The sequence below is a fragment of the Pleurodeles waltl genome, chromosome 1_1 (genome assembly GCF_031143425.1).
Source record: "Pleurodeles waltl isolate 20211129_DDA chromosome 1_1, aPleWal1.hap1.20221129, whole genome shotgun sequence".
In the NCBI taxonomy this organism is placed as follows: Eukaryota; Metazoa; Chordata; class Amphibia; order Caudata; family Salamandridae; genus Pleurodeles; species Pleurodeles waltl.
The window spans coordinates 57,009,118-57,028,620 of NC_090436.1; the positions used below are offsets into that span (position 1 = coordinate 57,009,118).

Here is a 19,503-nt window from a genome sequence, read left to right on the forward strand (position 1 = left end):
ATAAAACACACAATGGGGCATATTATCTGGTAAAAGACATAATAAGTGGTGCATTCTGTGGCATGATGATCCAGCTATTGTGACATTTCAACACACATGTATTGATACAGAATGAATCCCAGTGCTCGAGACAATGTGGATGTTTCCTAATATAAGCACATTAAGCTCATACTATTCAAATTGTTAATTATCAAGAGTTGGTGATTTTATCTAGTATGAAGAATTAGAACATTTATTCAGTATTGTTCTCTCTTCCTCTCCCAGAAAAATGGTCCATGTCAGAAACATGCAGTGGTGTACTCAGTGGAAAATAAACCTGTATGTACACACAGTAGGCTCATCTCAGATATGTGAAAATAACCTGTATGTACATACAGTAGGCTCATCTCAGCTAAGTGAAACTAAACCTGTATGGTGAAACTAAACATGTATGTACACACAGTAGGCTCATCCCAGCTATGTGAAACTAAACCTGTATGTACCCACAGTAGGCTCATCTCACCTATGTGAAACTAAACCTGTATGTACCCACAGTAGGCTCATCCCAGCTATGTGAAACTAAACCTGTATGTACACACAGTAGGCTCATCTCAGATATGTGAAAATAACCTGTATGTACACACAGTAGGCTCGTCTGAGGTATGTGAAACTAAACATGTATGTACACACAGTAGGCTCATCCCAGCTATGTGAAACTAAACCTGTATGTACCCACAGTAGGCTCATCTCAGCTATGTGAAACTAAACCTGTATGGTGAAACTAAACATGTATGTACACACAGTAGGCTCATCCCAGCTATGTGAAACTAAACCTGTATGTACATACAGGGGGTCATTCTGACCCTGGCGGCCGGTGGCCGCCAGGGCCACCGACCACGGGAGCACCGCCAACAGGCTGGCGGTGCTCCCACGAGCATTCTGACCGCGGCGGTTCAGCCGCGGTCAGAAGCGGAAAGTCGGCGGTCTCCCGCCGACTTCCCGCTGCTCGGGGGAATCCTCCATGGCGGCGGAGCGCGCTCCGCCGCCATGGGGATTCTGACACCCCCTACCGCCATCATGTTCCTGGCGGGTCTCCCGCCAGGAACAGGATGGCGGTAGGGGGTGCCGCGGGGCCCCTGGGGGCCCCTGCAGTGCCCATGCCAATGGCATGGGCACTGCAGGGGCCCCCGTAAGAGGGCCCCACTGTGTATTTCAGTGTCTGCAATGCAGACACTGAAATACGCGACGGGTGCAAACTGCACCCGTCGCACCCCTGCAACTACGCCGGCTCAATTCTGAGCCGGCGTCCTCCTTGCAGGGGCATTTCCTCTGGGCCAGCGGGCGCGCTTTTGGAGAGCGCCCCCCGGCCCAGAGGAAATGTTTGAATGGCCGCTGCGGTCTTTTGACCGCGGTGCGGTCATTTGGCGGCGGTACCTTGGCGGACGGCCTCCGCCGTCCGCCAAGGTCATAATCACCCCCACAGTAGGCTCATCTCAGCTATGTGAAACTAAACCTGTATGTACACACAGTAGGCTCATCTCAGCTGTGTGAAACTAAACCTGTATGTACACACAGTAGGCTCATCTCAGATATGTGAAACTAAACATGTGTGTGCACACAGTAGGCTCATCCAAGCTATGTGAAACTAAACCTGTATGTACACACAGTAGGCTCATCCCAGCTATGTGAAACTAAACCTGTATGTACCCACAGTAGGCTCATCTCAGCTATGTGAAACTAAACCTGTATGGTGAAACTAAACATGTATGTACACACAGTAGGCTCATCCCAGCTATGTGAAACTAAACCTGTATGTACATACAGTAGGCTCATCTCAGCTATGTGAAACTAAACCTGTATGTACACACAGTAGGCTCATCTCAGCTGTGTGAATCTAAACCTGTATGTACACACAGTAGGCTCATCTCAGATATGTGAAACTAAACCTGTATGGTGAAACTAAACATGTGTGTGCACACAGTAGGCTCATCCAAGCTATGTGAAACTAAACCTGTATGTACACACAGTAGGCTCATCCCAGCTATGTGAAACTAAACCTGTATGTACCCACAGTAGGCTCATCTCAGCTATGTGAAACTAAACCTGTATGGTGAAACTAAACATGTATGTACACACAGTAGGCTCATTCCAGCTATGTGAAACTAAACCTGTATGTACCCACAGTAGGCTCATCTCACCTATGTGAAACTAAACCTGTATGGTGAAACTAAACATGTATGTACACACAGTAGGCTCATCCCAGCTATGTGAAACTAAACCTGTATGTACACACAGAAGGCTCATCCTAGCTGTGTGAAACTAAACCTGTATTGTGAAACTAAACATGTATGTACACACGGTAGGCTCATCTCAGCTATGTGAAACTAAACTTGTGTGTGCACACAGTAGGCTCATCCCAGCTGTGTGAAACTAAACCTGTATGTACATACAGTAGGCTCATCTCAGCTGTGTGAAACTAAACCTGTATGTACACACAGTAGGCTCATCTCAGATATGTGAAAATAACCTGTATGTACACACAGTAGGCTCATCTCAGCTATGTGAAACTAAACCTGTATGGTGAAACTAAACATGTATGTACACACAGTAGGCTCATCCCAGCTATGTGAAACTAAACCTGTATGTACCCACAGTAGGCTCATCTCAGCTATGTGAAACTAAACCTGTATGGTGAAACTAAACATGTATGTACACACAGTAGGCTCATCCCAGCTATGTGAAACTAAACCTGTATGTACACACAGTAGGCTCATCTCAGATATGTGAAAATAACCTGTATGTACACACAGTAGGCTCATCTCAGCTATGTGAAACTAAACCTGTATGGTGAAACTAAACATGTATGTACACACAGTAGGCTCATCCCAGCTATGTGAAACTAAACCTGTATGTACCCACAGTAGGCTCATCTCAGCTATGTGAAACTAAACCTGTATGTACACACAGTAGGCTCATCCCAGCTGTGTGAAACTAAACCTGTATGTACACACAGTAGGCTCATCTCAGCTATGTGAAAATAACCTGTATGTACACACAGTAGGCTCATCTCAGCTGTGTGAAACTAAACCTGTATGGTGAAACTAAACATGTATGTACACACAGTAGGCTCATCCCAGCTATGTGAAACTAAACCTGTATGTACCCACAGTAGGCTCATCTCACCTGTGTGAAACTAAACCTGTATGGTGAAACTAAACATGTATGTACACACAGTAGGCTCATCCCAGCTATGTGAAACTAAACCTGTATGTACCCACAGTAGGCTCATCTCACCTGTGTGAAACTAAACCTGTATGGTGAAACTAAACATGTATGTACACACAGTAGGCTCATCCCAGCTATGTGAAACTAAACCTGTATGTACCCACAGTAGGCTCATCTCACCTGTGTGAAACTAAACCTGTATGGTGAAACTAAACATGTATGTACACACAGTAGGCTCATCTCAGCTATGTGAAATTAAACCTGTATGTACACACAGAAGGCTCATCCCAGCTGTGTGAAACTAAACCTGTATGTACACACGGTAGGCTCATCTCAGCTATGTGAAACTAAACTTGTGTGTGCACACAGTAGGCTCATCCCAGCTGTGTGAAACTAAACCTGTATGTACATACAGTAGGCTCATCTCAGCTATGTGAAACTAAACCTGTGTGTACCCACAGTAGGCTCATCCCAGCTGTGTGAAACTAAACCTGTATGTACACACGATATGCTCATCTCAGCTATGTGAAACTAAACCTGTATGTACACACGGTAGGCTCATCTCAGCTATGTGAAACTAAACCTGTGTGTACCCACAGTAGGCTCATCTCAGCTATGTGAAACTAAACATGTGTGTACCCACAGTAGGCTCATCTCAGCTATGTGTTAAAGCCTTCCTTTGGTGTCTCAGTGCCTGTTGTGTACTCACTCCATGGGGCTTCTTGTGGTACATCTCTACAACAAATAACACCCCTGGTTAACAGAATTTGTACACTTTGGTGCAGTTTTATCATTCTTTCAGGCAATGTAGCCAGCCACCTCACTGCGCCGCGCTGAATGAAAGGGAAAGGGCAGGAACATATTGGTGCATTCCTGTCCTTTCCTAGCACCTGCGCACTTTAGGCTACCTAGCGCCATCCCAGCCACCCTTGAGACAAGGTGCCATGGTTGTAGTGAGGCTTGCTTTTGTGCAGGAAGGAATACCTTCATGCACAAAAACGATCCTGGGAGGCATTTTTCTCTTTCTATGTGTGCTGCAGGATGCAGCTCATATAGAAAGAGTTAAAAACAAGGAGAAATAAAGATATTTCTCCTGTGAGCTCCATCCTGCAGCACACATAGTAAGAGAAGAAAACTAGGAGAAATACAGATATTTCTCCTGAAATGCCTCACCTGAGGAGGCACAGCATTTTGACGCATTCCCAGGTCTGCAACAAATGGTAAATCTGGGACTGTGCCAAAATCCATGGGTGGATGCGTGGGAACACCCACGCTCCATCGAAGGAACGTCTCACTGCTGCAGAGTAACGCAAAGCAGCGATTTGCACTGTTTGCATTACTCTAGCTTTATCAAGCCCTGCAGGGCCACGCAAGGTGTGGTTTGATAAACCTCACTTAGGTTTTGTATTGCCCTTGCACCCCCCTTGCATGGCATATGGGCCACGCTAAACCTTGATAAATCTGACACATAATATCTGGCATGTGGGTGCCTCCTTGTGATTCACATCGGATCTCGAAAATAGACCCAAAGTTCCTTTAATCTATGCTGCTTCCAGAAGACCAAAAAGTAACAATTAAATGGCATTGTATGTGACGATAGCGCGCTCACCGGTTCAGCTGTGTATTGGGTCTCACCTTACCTCTTAAAGTGGACTTTGTCTTCTGTGATTTAGTGTTCATCGCCCTGCCTGTCTACCACCTAACTTATGGCACATCACTCAGTTCTCAGTGCTTGGCCTTCTCGTCTTCTCCTTGTTTACCAAGGGCCTGATTTAGACATTGGCAGAGGTGGTACTCCGTCACAACAGTGACGGATATCCCATCGTTCGAAATCTAAATCTCATTCGATATAATGGGATTTAGATTTCAGCGGACGGGATATCTGTCACTATTGTGATGGAGTAACGCCTCCGCCAATATCTAAATCGGGCCTCAACTCTCTTTCAGGCTACTTAACTGTCTATCTTCTGACTCGTGTTTCTCTTCCCTCACTTTCTCATCATACCACATGGCATATGCTTCCAGCGGTCCAACAACAATTCAACATGAATGATGCTCTTGCAACTCAACCTGAACTCCACCAAAACCAAGATATTATATCTCCCTGCATCCACTTCACCAGCCAACCTGGACTCAACTTTCCACTTCTCACTTGATATCCTAAATCAGAGGTTCTTAACCTTTTGACTTCTGTGGACCCCAACAAAATATCTACTAGAAGCCAGAGCCCCTGACATAAGCAATTTCTACAATTTGAACCCGGAAACAATATGCAAAAATACAGGAAAACATGTATATCAAGCAAATACACAAATTATTAAATATTTTATTTAATTCACAAACAAAATATATACAGAAATCGAAATTTTTATTTTAATACAAAGTTTACTAAAAATCTGCAAATTATTCACCAGGTGGTGTATTTGAGCTACATATTTATAATTGTGTCCCAAAATAAGAGACTGGTGTCGGGTAAGTCCTTTACAGTGTTCCAAAACAGGGCAACACCTTCATCTCAGAGCATTCGTTGTAGGAGTCGTGCACTAGTGAACCTGTGAGCCGGCAACGGCTGGGCAAAAACCTCAAGAGTGAACAAGTGGCAGCAGGTGGTGGGGATGGGCACTCACTTTTGGAGACCAGGCAGGGGCGTGGCTTCGGGGGTGGGGTTTGGTGCATTGCACCGCCCTAAAAATTGTATTCTGTAGTAAATAGTTGGGTACCGGTGCTTTCAGACATGGTGAGGGGTTTGTCGGATTTCACCCTGGATGTTTACATGCACACACAGAAATACACACATGCTTCCTCCTTTCTGCTTTAAAACTTGATTAGTTTAAAACTATTGTCTTCAGTCCCCCAACAATCCACACTCCTCTCTCTCCACTTGCTCTTAACGCCCCCTTGTGTCCTGCTTCTCATAATGTTTTTAACAAGCTATGCCAGCATGATTGTAGGGAAATCTGGAGCTTACAACCCCCAATCTTACTGACCGAGCGATGCCTCTGAGCCCACTCCTAGTTTCCATCATCATCATCAGGCTTTGATCCATATCAAGAGAGAAAGATTAGAAAGGCTGAAAGGAGGAATAAAGTAGAAAACAGTCCAGTGGGAGAAAAGAAACGAAAAGAAACTGCTGAGTGAGACAGGAAGTGTGGGGCGGTGGAATCCCCACTATGAAGCCTTGGGGTTTAACAACCTCTGCATTCAGCAGCACTGGGGGTGGGACCCTAAGAAGAACTTTGGACCTAGCTGTGATCCTTTTAGGCGCCCCCTATCTCTGTCCTTGGAACTATTGTTCCAGATGCCTGGATTTCAGTCTTGTGTGCAGGCTCCATTCACAAAGCCATTTACAGCTGTAAACACTTGCCTAGGGCTGGAAACTGCTTCGCCTACTCCTGACAGCTGTCCACAAAGGATGCCTGCCAGCCATAAAGTGCATTACTGCTTTGTAATTTCCCACCAGAGGTACAGAATTAAGCACTTGCAAACGCAAGGTATGGGGACATGAGGAGCAAAGCGTGGTTTGCCCTTAAAATTGTGACTGTGTCCATTCACCAGCACCTAAAGCTGTGGAGGGCTGTGGTAACCCTCTTTCCAGTTTTGGAAAGCGAATGGATCACCCCAATCTTAGATGGGGTGTAGGGGGACAGGGTTCTCCAAAGAGGAAAATTATTCGCTCTGTGGGAAGAAAATAAAACAAACAAAATGTGTGTTTCCACTTTGGGCTGTCTTTCTGTGTGCATTATTGTACTCTCCATACAATTACACATTTGGGAAATAGTGAACTTTGAAAAAATAACGTGAGTCGCTCTGTAGCCCCCTGAAGGTGCACCAGGCATTCTACGGCTGAGTTTTGTGAAAAAGGGGAAATCGCAAATTTGCCCCTGCGAGGAATAGTATTTCTAGGAGTATCCGATATATGTTACTCTGTGACCAGGGCCCTGTGCGTTTACGAAACACAAACAAACATAACATAATGTGAAGAGTGGAACCGGAGACGTGTGGTCTTTTCAAACAGTGTGTTAATTGCACTATTGTTGCACACATCTTGCCAGGCCCACCCAGATGGTGCCAGCCTGGAGCTGGTCTGGGGCCTGTAGGAGGTTTGCTGCCGGCTCTTAAACGCAGGTTGGTGAGACGGCAGAAATCAAGAAATCAATTGGCTTTTGCCTGGAACAGGTCAGAGGGCACGCATAGGTACAGTATGGGTGAGTCACAAGAGGAAATAGACACATACAAAATGTCCACGTGTGTTAGGAACGCATGCCTAATGCACACAAACAGATGCACATCAAGCAAATATGCATTCCGACTAGCATTGAACATTTGGGATGAGATTGAAAATCAGATCCCAAGTTAAACCTATTCGTGGGCAACATTGCATATTTTTTTCCCATTTCTGAAATGCATTGTTGCCTGCGTGAAAATTGTAGGCATATAACAGTCACGTGAGGCACCTGACCAATGTATTGGGTGGTCACCTGCGTGAAAACTCTACCTGAAACTTGTCCTTGAGTGCACAATTCATGCGAGGTTTCTGCCCAATGCATTTTTTTTTGCGGTGAACGTTACTGGAACTAGTCCTGCGGTCGTGCCCACATCCAGTTTCACAGTTCGCACTAAGCATTTTCTAAGTTAGCTAAATTCCCATGTGTAAAAACTATAAGAAAATCGCAAACTATACAAAGTACAGGAGGCCCAATAATCGGGGTTTACACAAGATTACGTGCGCATAAAAAACTTGCCAAAGCCTACTCAAGTCACACGTGTCCTAGGTCACAAACTCGTGCTCCCCTCCCACTCCTTCATCTGTCAGATATGCCTTTCTTCTATACTGTATTGTGAAATAGCCACTAAAGTTAAGCATTTCTACTAGAATATAATTAGGCCTCCTTACGCACAGTCCATGTTCTGTGACCATCCACCCGTGGCTCCAGCATCGGTAATTTACGCACAGCCACAGTCCATGCTCTACGGCCATCCAGTCGTGCTCCCCGCATCTCCTGCTTACGCACAACCACAGTCCTTGTTCCACGGCCACCCAGCCATGGAACCCGCATCCCCTGCTTACGCACAGTCCTTGTTCTACGGCAACCCAGCCATGGCTCCCGCATCCCCTGCTTACGCACAGCCACAGTCCATTTTCTGTGACCATCCACCTGTGGCTCCAGCATCGGTAATTTACGCACAGCCACAATCCATGATCTACGGCCATCCAAACGTGCCTCCCCATCCCCCCGCATCCCCTGCTTACGCACAACCACAGTCCTTGTTCCACGGACACCCAGCCATGGCTCCCGCATCCCCTGCTTACGCACAACCACAGTCTTTGTTTCACGGCCACCCAGCCATGGCTCCCGCATCCCCTTCTTACGCACAGTCCTTGTTTCACGGCCACCCCGCCATTGATCCCGCATCCCCGCTTACGCACACTCCTTGTTCCACGGCCACCCAGCAAGGGCTCCCGCATCCCCGCTTACGCACACTCCTTGTTCCACGGCCACCCAGCCATGGCTCCCGCATCCCCGCTTACGCACACTCCTTGTTCTACGATCATCCAGCCGTGTCTCCTGCTTCCCCTGCTTACGCACAACCCCGAGGCATTTTTCTATGACAATCCACCCATGGTTCCCTCATCCCCTACTTATGCAAAGTCATTGTTCTACAAATATCCAGTCGTAGGTCCTTCCTCCCCTGCTTACGCACAGCCACAGTCCATATTCTACACATTATCTAGCAGTGGCTCCCACATCCCCTATTTACACTAAGCCACAGTCCATGTTCTATGACCATGCACCGTGGCTCCTGGACCTCTGCCATTGTTCTCCGACCATCCAGCCATAGCTCCCGCATCCCCCGCTTACGCACAGCCAAAGTCCATGTTCAACGACCATCCATCCACCCACCCGTGGCTCCCACATCCCCTACTTGCGCACAGCCACAGTCCATGTTCTACAACAATCCACCCCTGGCTTCCGCGTCCACTGCCTATCCCGCATTCCCTTCTTACACACAGACAGTCCATGTTCTACGAATATTCACCGTGGCTCCCGCATCCCCTGCTTTTGCACAGCTAAATCAAATGAAATCAAATCATTAACATTTATAAAGCGCGCTACTCACCCGTGCGGGTCTCAAGGCGCTAGGGGAAAAAGGGGGGGGGTTACTGCTGCTCGAAAAGCCAGGTTTTTAGGAGTCTCCGGAATGCGGAGTGGTCCTGGGTGGTCCTGAGGCTGGTGGGGAGGGAGGTCCAGGTCTTGGCTGCCAGGAAGGAGAAAGACCTCCCACCCCCCGTGGAGCGGCAGATGCGAGGGACGGCAGCGAGCGCGAGGCCAGAGGAACGGAGGAGGCGGGTGGGGACGTAGAAGCTGAGGCATCGGTTGAGGTATTCCGGTCCCTTGTTGTGGAGGGCTTTGTGTGCGTGGGTGAGAAGTCGATAGGTGATCCTTTTGCTGACTGGGAGCCAATGCAGGTGTCTCAGGTGTGCGGAGATGTGGCTGTTGCGGGGTACGTCGAGGATGAGGCGGGCCGAGGCGTTTTGAATGCGTTGCAGGCGATTTTGGAGTTTGGCGGTGGTCCCAGCGTAGAGGGTGTTGCCGTAGTCCAGGCGGCTCGTGACAAGGGCGTGGGTCAGGGTTTTTCTAGTGTTGGCGGGGATCCAGCGGAAGATCTTGCGGAGCATGCAGAGGGTGAGGAAGCAGGCGGAGGACACGGCGTTGACTTGCTTGGTCATGGTGAGAAGAGGGTCCAAGATGAAGCCGAGGTTGCGGGCGTGGTCTGCGGGGGTCGGTGCGGTGCCGAGGGCCATGGGCCACCAGGAGTCATCCCAAGCGGAAGGGGTGTTGCCGAGGATGAGGACTTCCGTTTTGTCAGAGTTCAGCTTTAGGCGGCTGAGTCTCATCCAATCTGCGACGTCCTTCATACCCTCTTGTAGGTTGGTCTTGGCGCTGGCGGGGTCCTTGGTGAGGGAGAGTATAAGTTGGGTGTCGTCGGCGTAGGAGGTGATGATGATGTCGTGCTTGCGTACGATGTCGGCGAGGGGGCTCATGTAGACATTGAAGAGTGTCGGGCTGAGCGATGAGCCTTGAGGTACGCCGCAGATGATCTCGGTGGGGTCTGAGCGAAACGGTGGGAGGTAAACTCTTTGGAGACGGTTTGAGAGGAAGGAGGCGATCCAGTCCAGGGCCTGGGCTTGGATCCCTATGGAGCGGAGGCGGGTGATTAGTGTGCGGTGGCAGACGGTGTCGAAGGCAGCCGAGAGGTCGAGGAGGATGAGGGCGACTGTTTCACCGTTGTCCATCAGGGTTCTGATGTCGTCTGTGACTGAGATGAGGGCGGTTTCCGTGCTGTGGTTGGTTCGGAATACGGTTTGTGAAGGGTCGAGCAGGTTGTTGTTTTCCAGGAAGGTGGTCAGCTGTTTGTTGACGGTCTTCTCTATTATCTTGGCTGAGAAGGGCAGGAGAGAGATGGGGCGGAAGTTTTTCAGGTCGCTCGGGGCAGCCGTAGGTTTCTTTAGTAGGGCGTTGACTTCGGCGTCTTTCCAGCATTCGGGGAAGGTAGCAGAAGAAAAAGAAGAGTTGATGATGGCCTGGAGGTGCGGGGCGATGATGTCGTCGGCTTTATTAAAGATGAAGTGAGGGCAGGGGTCCGAAGGGGCGCCGGAGTGGATAGAGTTCATGATGGATTTGGTTTCTTCAGTGTTGATGTGGGTCCAGTCGATGAGGGTGATGGCCGGGGGTGCGGGTTCGGTGATGCTTGGTTGGGTCTGGTGTCCGAAGCTGTCGTGGAGGTCGCTGACCTTGCGAGTCTTACAGTCCATGTTGTACCACTATCCCCACCCGTGGCTCCCGAATCCCCTATATATGCACTTACTATGAAACATCTGCATATACTGATTCCCACCTACTCAACCTTTATCAGTATCACCTGAAATGTACCATAAGACCTTGAAGTGTGTAACCTACACCACCTTCCCTATGGTCCGTTTGGCTCATCAACACCCCCCCCCCCCCCACCCCCCCCCCCCCCCTGCCGCAATGTTGCTGTGCTTCAACCACCAGGTGAGCAGTGCAATGTGCCCCTTTCAAAGCAAGGAAACAACAAACCTAGGCGTAGGTGTGTCCAGGAAAATGGAATGTAAATCTGGCGACTAACCTCAACACAGGAACATCTCGGGTATTCACATGAATAAATGCAGTGAGCACCTATCTTAACCCCAAAATAATCTGATGCGTCAAGACTGTATCCAAATATTTATAGGGAGGATGTATTGTTATTTATTCATTTTTGAAGGTGCTTATATAGCAGAAGAAGCCTTCAATGCGCTGTCTTACAAATCAATGAGAGTCAGGAGTTTGAATCCTGGCAGGGCTGCCTCAGCTTTTCATCTTTCTGAGGCCAGTAAATACGACATTATTACATTTGGAAATAGCAGCACCTGTTCAGTCTAGCGCTTAAAATAGCAGAAGTGTGCAATAAAGTGCTGTGTAAAAGAACAATTATCAGCACTGGAACAGAGTCCAAAAGACGAGGCCGCGTTTGGCACGCGACCCGTGCGCAGTAATCAGCGCCTTGAAGTGCAGGTACGCAGGGAACGGGAGTGGAGAAGTGCGCTGACGGCGTCCAGTGTTCATGGTCCAGGGAGGCACGGACGCTTCAGATTCTGCAGCCCTCACCTCCTCAGGAAGCCCGGATAGAGATCAGTGCCTGATGCGATCTAAGGGCGAGGAGAGACACTGCAGCGACGTGTGAGCCCGGGAAACAGGCCAAGAGTCTGCGCAGGAACCGCAGCTGCGTGGCAGACATTGGCAGTGATGCCCAGCCGTGGGACACTGGCCCTGAAGTGACCTGGCTGGAGCGGGACGCAAGCGCTGGCAAAGCCAGTAGGTCTGGCCTTGTTAAGCTGGTACAATGTTTAAATGAAAACTTGCCACGTTTTAAACGTGGCAGCTATATAGCTGTGATATTTTTTTATTCTAAAAAAACACAGTAAAGATCACATATGGTGTTACCACCTTTCCATGAGAAAAGAATCCAGCCATTTGTTGTTGTTTTAAGAGATCGCAAAAGCCTGGAGCTGATACCAAATAGACTTTAAACAAATTATTACGTATTCATTCCTAGCATCACTTTTCTAACTCTTTCTGAATAAATATCAGTCAGGGATGTTAACTCTAAAACACATTTAAAATCGCTTTCTACGTATATTTGTTGTATGCACAGATAGGGGCTAAAGACACTTGGTTTGAGGGATTTTTCTTATTTTTGTACCGGCCAGGGCATTATAATACCAGCGGTGCCAGTAGAAAACCGGTCAGGTGGCAACCCTAACCACACATGACTGTCACAGAAATAGCCTTAAAGGGCTGTTGTATGTGGAATGGGAACAGAAAGCCTTTCCCATTGGCGCAAGGAAACGGTATTACTGGCTCTAAATTACTTTACACGAAGACAATAAGAAAAGAACAAAGAATGGAACGAAACGAAAGGAAAGGAAAAAAAGAAAAAAAGCATTGGCAAAGTAAAGATATGGCCAGCAGCCATTGAACTATGTGCACTTTGAAGGTGGATGTGCGCATGTTGTAAGGAAAATGCTGTCACCCATAGGGCAAGAGAGCCAATGGCTTCCGCTAGCCGCCCCGATGACCCATGCTATGGTCAGGGGATGCAAAGTGTGAACTGCAGCGTGGGGCTCAAAGTCCCTTTACGTCTGTATAAGAAATAGGGTTATTAGTTGTGCAGGATGTGAGTCTTTCACTAGTAATACACATGCAACTTCCCCTCACTGGGAACTAAGGGCCATATGTACGAAGACTTTTTCCCATAGACACAGAATGGGTAAAAACCTTTGCTACATCTGGCCCTAAGTACCCAGTTGTGGCTCTTGACTCACTCTGGGTACCGATGCAGGGCAGCTCTAGGCCTCGTCAGGGGAGGTGGAGTGGTTTAGTACCCCCGGCTCACTGGAACGCAACAACACTCAATAAATTATTGTACAGTAAGTGATTTTTCTTATAAAAAAGAAAGGTACCTTTTTCTGTATGTATCACTAAATATATGAATTTAGGGCCTGATCCAGTGCTTGGCAGAGGGGCTACTCCGTCACAAGGTGGACCGATATCTAGTCCGCCAGAATCTAAATCCCACAGGATATAATAGGATTTATATTTCAGCACCCTGGATATTTGTCACCGTCGTGACAGAGTAACCCCCTGCCAAACTCCTATTCAGGCCCTAAGTCACAAATATGTGCATATTTTTAGTGACACCCTCAGTACAGTACACATCCCTAGCAAGCCCCGAACCTGTTAAACCACAATAACCCACATATATCTATCACCATATCACAATATAGGGGGATGTCATTCTCAAAAAGGCAGGCCTACTGTCTTTGTCAGGGCATTACCATATTAATAAAGGTAAAATATGTTAAGAACAACCAGTACAACACCACTTAAAATTAACAGGGACGATGCCATCGTTCAATAACACTTGTAATGCATCATCACATAATCAAATGTCAACACTGTCAAGAAATCATGTTCAAACAGTTCAGTCTGTGCATCGCTCTTATTTTTATTTTTACAATGCTGCTGCTACTACAGCCAAAGAACCAATCAGCAGCGATCCCTGCACTTCCAGAGCCGAAGGGCTTAAGAACACATGAAAAATCTCCAAGGGGTAAAGATTTCACCCTCTTGAAGACTTAGGGCAACTTTTGAGAGGGGCCCAGGTGAGGGCTGTAGCAGTCCTGGCAGTCTCCAAAATTATATTGAACACGTGAGTGGTGCCCCTGTGCCCTCTGGCGGCACCACAAGGAGAAAACTGTAAATGTGTAAGTGCCCCAGAGGATTCTGGGATGGTTCTTTTTCTCCAAGCAGTGGCTTTGCTGCGGGCATTTTAATTTATTTGTCTTTTTTTTTTAATCAAAAGTGCCCTTGCACTACAACTTTACATTTTTTTAAACTGGCAGTTGGCCCTGCCCCTTCCATGGGGCTCTTGGCATGTGCACAGTTTGGGGGCCACAGAGGAAGCCCACTTCTGTGTGGCCCATCGGCAGCTGCTGCCAGCACAGTTGTTGTGTACCAGCAAGGAGCTGGCATCCTTTTGTTTGTCCACACTCGCTGCCAGGGGCTGCAATGCTGGGCGCCATCTAGCCCTCCGCAGACACAGGCATGGCGAGCGAGGGCAGGCACCCAGCGATGCCCCTGGGATCTGGCTCTCCTTGGGTGCTCCATGGTTCAGAGCATGATGGACCTCTTAATTCACCAGCTGTCCTGGGGCAACTGGGTCTTTTGCAGAGACCTCTGGGTGATTGGAGTTTCCGGAGGCAAATGTGGCTCTGGAGAAGGGCCCCTCTGGAGAAGGGCCCCAAACCCTCCTCCTTCTCCATTCACATTAAATAGGAAGGTTGCATCGATCCGTTGGGGCTTGGACCACCCTGCGAGGGCACTGCTAGTTCTGTTTCCTGCTCTGTCCCTCAGTGGACCAAACTTCAACTTCCATTTTCTCCAGCCCAGCAGGGGTGATCTGCTCCATTTTGCTGATGTTTTGCTCCTGCGGACGAGCTCTAGGCCCCAGAAGCATTTTCTTCAGGCTTCCTGGTCTTTAATATTGCTTTTTTGCTGAGGAGCTTGATTTTTAAGGCTATCTTCATCAGACCTGTCTTCTGTTCCTGATGCTCTCTGCTGCCTTTGGGAGGCACCTTCCCCAGTCCCTCGGTGACCAACAGGCAGAAAACCCTCCTTTCTGCAGATCCCAAACTCTTCTGGCTACTTGCAGGGCACCTGTGTGTTCGTGGAAAAAGGGACAGCCCCAGGGAAACCCTCCATTCCCCCTACTGCGCCTCAGGGGACAAAAGGGGCCAAGTGCCATCCTAATCCTGGATGCTAGCTGAAGTTTCAGACACAAAGTGGATCCTTGGAGAGGTCAATCGGTTTTCTTCCTTCCAGCTGGGCAATATTCCGGTGTCGCTGTCCCAGGTCCAGTGTCTTCTCCTCGGTCTGTTCCTGACCAATGTCTCTAGACCTATTATAACAAACCTTTGCAGTGATGGAGTTTTAGTCCATAAGATATAATGCAGTGAGCAGACTGTCTTTTCATAAAGCTCTACAGCCCTACACTATGAGGGCCCACTCACTTTATAAGGGCTGCACCAGGTTAGCACCAACCCTATTCTGGGACGGGCTAACTGTGCCCAGATACGGGGCTGAGCTAGTCGTAGTCTCACATGCTGTCTGCACATGTGTACGCCAATGCTCACGTGTAGCCAACACACAGCCTCTTTCCCAGCTATGCAGCAGACAACCTTATCTCAAAGAGCAGACACTGGCGTTTAGCACTCTCAGTCCATTTTTAGAGAATTTACTGTGAGTCAGGCTCAGTTGGTGAGACACACTCACAGTAAAAGTTCCAAACTGAGTACTCAATAAATCCAGGGAGATTAAATGGGCAAATCCCATTTCCTACCGTCAGTGTTTGTGTATATATGTGTATATATAAATATATATATATATATATATATTTTCTTTTTTTGAAAAAGCAAAGGTTACACGGATGTTATAAGTAGGTTTCTATTTTACCCATACAAACCATAGAAATTCAGCAGTTATAGTTATATTTAGAGTTTTACTTATGTTAGCAGACCATAACTCATTGCCTAAAGTTACTTCTGGCATGAGTTATAGTTTCTAGATTTGAGGAGGATTTGTGGAGGATCCGTGGATCAGCCGAAAAAAAGGATAATTTTTTCCATGTGTACTATGGGATCAAGATACCTGTATCCTGACCCATTATATGTTTTACACTGTTTTTTCCCACCCCCTGGTCAATGTGAGAAACAAAATGGCAGCCACAACTTTTCTGGTTTCTCCGAATCCGCGGAGTAAATAAATAAATATATATAACAATATATATATATATATATATATATATATATATATTTCATTTAATAACTAGAAAAATACTTAATGGAATTACACCAAATCCCAAAACGTCTGCTTTCTGGAACAAGACTTAGTTTTCTGCCAAATTTTGTGTAAATCCGTTCATCGGTTCAGGAATTTAACATGGGGAAAACACGTTTTTCCCAGTCCTCCCTTTATCTCAGCCCCCATTTGACAGATCATCCTGAAACTTTCGAGATGGCAGCTGAAGTTAGCTTTGATTTTTTTCGGAACATTTTGTGATTCATCAATCCGTGCCAAAGATATAGGCAAGTCAAAAAATGCTTTTTCAATGGAAACTTGTTCCTAAATATAACTACCTACTGGCAATCGCCAGTAGGTAGGTAGGTATATATATATATATATATATATATATATATATATATATATATCTCCATACAGCCCCTCATCGGCCCCTCCGTGCCCGTGATACTGTGGCACGCCGTCAACTCCTCATGAAGTCCAAATACGGCCGCAATATGGACTACAATATTTTTATTCTTTTCACGGTGCAGCAAAATGAAAACATATACAAGGCTGACGCGTTTCGGCAATATGCCTCCGACTGGGCCTCACATATATATATATATATATAATATATATATATATATATATATATATATATATATATACACACACACACACATATATTAGACACAAGCAGGCAGGCAGTCAGACAGATTTACATAGATTCAATCCTCACTTATCTCAAGAAAATCTATGAAAATTGGCTTCATATATACAAAATGGAAGTACATCTTTATCCTTCAACTACAAACTTCTGTGAGCTTCTACTTCATTATCAGCTTTGCACCTTGGCCACGTTACCCTTCTCCCACAACCCTGTGCCGGTAAAACCTAAATGCACACCTTTTAATGCAAATTTCTAATCCTACCTCACTGCACACCTTCCAGCCCTTGTCTGCTTAAAACACTCTACTAATTTATCTTAATCTACCACACCACATCCCACAAATGACCCAGCTCTATAAACACCTTATTCCACACCAGCACAACCCACACCGACCCCACACGTGATACCACTGAAACATATTTTCTTTAAAAAAATCTTGACTAGATGCACACTCGTCATGCTACGCGTCTCAGGGTCACTTCCCCAATGTCCTATTCCATGTCTCCGCCCACCCCGACACTGTCCAAATCAACTAACCCTCTCTGACATCATGAGCTCAGGGGTGACGGGGAGGAAGCAAGGGCAACAAACAATTGTGTCTGTGACGTCAGGTATTCAACAGAAGAACAGGAGCCTTCATAAATGGATGGGTTAGCTTCCTAAGAAAGACCTAGATGAAAAAGGGTGGTAGGAAGAAACAGTGTGAAGGGATGGGGAGCCAAGAGTATCACCAGGGAAGTGGAGGACATTTTTTCTAGACCCTTGGTCAGAGCCACATTTAAGCGGTGTCAGAGTTTGTGTTTGACCTGCCTGTGAGTCCAATGAATTTCTGACAAATTTCAATAATGTATCACTACTGGGAGAGGAAAGAGGGACCATCAGGGATTTTCTTGTGTAGGCAAGTGGTGTGAACTTCTGAGCAGTGCTGTTAATGAATGGGGTCCTTTGAAATGACCAGAATGGTGGAAACAAAGCATCCACTGAATCATCAGAAAGTTATTATAGTCGTTTCCAACTTTGGTGGGATGACCAGGTTGTGCATGAGAACATTATATTTTGGTAAGTTAGTTTGTCTATAGTTGTTGGCTGGTTGTGGCCTTTTGTAGGAAACATGGTGGGAATAGATGTCAGTGGACATCGGCTGCTGCGGGTGGCACAAGAGACCCAACTATAATTGCCTTTAAAAGATCCAGGAAACAATGGTCAGACTTCATGACTGGATTACAGGTTTCACGACTATAGAGGCTTCTCAAAAAGGGGCCACTATCACACAAGTCTTTAGAAACTACCATGGTGCTGCAACGTCGCTTGCAAGCAGAGGAGCGGTACGAACTTGCAGCCAATTTACACCAACATGAGAGACGGTGGTCTTCTTGCCTTGGGCCTCATTTGTTTCATGCATATAGGTTACTGTGTATTTCTTTCACCCCAAGCCCCTCATCACAGCAGAGTGACCAGCCTGGTGGCACCTACAACCCAGAGGGATACTGTGTGGGTGGGAGCAAAGACGTGGGATGAGTGTTGCCTGTGTCACTATGAGGGATCAGGAAACACTGCAAGATGGTTCAGTGAGATAATTCTTGTTGGTAACATCTCCTGTGATTTGTAGGTCACAAGACCAAATTCCAGTGAAGTACACTCAGGCTTCTACCCTTTCAAGATCCGTAAACAGAATAGCAATGCTGTTGTTTACAGCAGGTCAATGTGGTATCAAGCACTATCGAGGCTTTCCAGGTGCAGAAATACCTCTGACTATCCCCAGTTGTGGAACAAGCTCCCTACTAGGGTTTGTTGGTCATTACTGCGGAACTCACTCTATGTTGGCCCAGTGACTGGATGAGCATATCGCATGCATAGAGCTACCATTTCCAGGTTGTATCAACAATTTGTGCTTGTTGTTCCCGGTGCTGAGCACCGGCACTTATTTTGGGGGCCTGGGCTATTCTTATGCCTCAAGCATTTGCTGCGAGCAAAAGACACATATGTGAAAGAGGGAAGAAGGAGAAACTAAAAAGCGTCATAAAGGGAGAAAGTAGAAAGTTGCAGGATGAGCTGAAGGGGCAGGGGTGGCCGTAAATGGATTGAAGAGGCCCGAGATGGCTTTAGGATCACGCTGCCTCAGTGTTCAGTGCTGGCAGATTTAATTACAGCAGCCTCGTGTATAAGAGAAGGGCTTTGAGCACCGGCACCTCTTAATTTACAAATTAAGCTCTGTCAACACTCCAGTTCCTGCCCTTCACTACTTGTCCGTCCCGGAAAGGGAAATGCCATGTGGGAATTACAGCACCTATAATAAGGAGATATTTCTTATCCCAGGCCCTTTTCCAAATATATTTCCTTCCTGTCGAACGTAGAAGGAACATGTTTGCGGAAAGTCATTAGGCTTCACTGGGAGCATCTCACACCCGGATGGTGCAGGATGGCTTCACAATGGGATACTGAGTGTCATCTTTTCTGGGGTTTAGTTATTTCATTTGTGTAACTTACTGTGTGCCCGTTGTTTGTTTCAAGCCAGGGTAATGTGGAGGGATGGGCACAAGTCCTGGCTGTGCCAGTCCCGTCATCAAAGTACTTTCAACATCAGGGCACATGGAGAGGCTCAAGTAACAAAACACGCCTCTCACCAAAGTGTAAGAATCCCCCCGAGGCACCACAGCTGGGAGTGATATTTAAAAAAAGCAGTCTATGGTAGTCCTTGACATGTTGCCCTCTTTGGCTTTATCT

At 47.0% G+C, this 19,503-nt stretch overlaps 1 protein-coding gene across 3 annotated transcripts in view; it reads right to left on the reverse strand.

Moving 5' to 3' along the window:
• LOC138263029 (phospholipid-transporting ATPase ID-like) overlaps positions 1–19,503 on the reverse strand; it is a 490,165-nt gene that overhangs the window by 315,071 nt on the left and 155,591 nt on the right. The window lies entirely within an intron of this gene.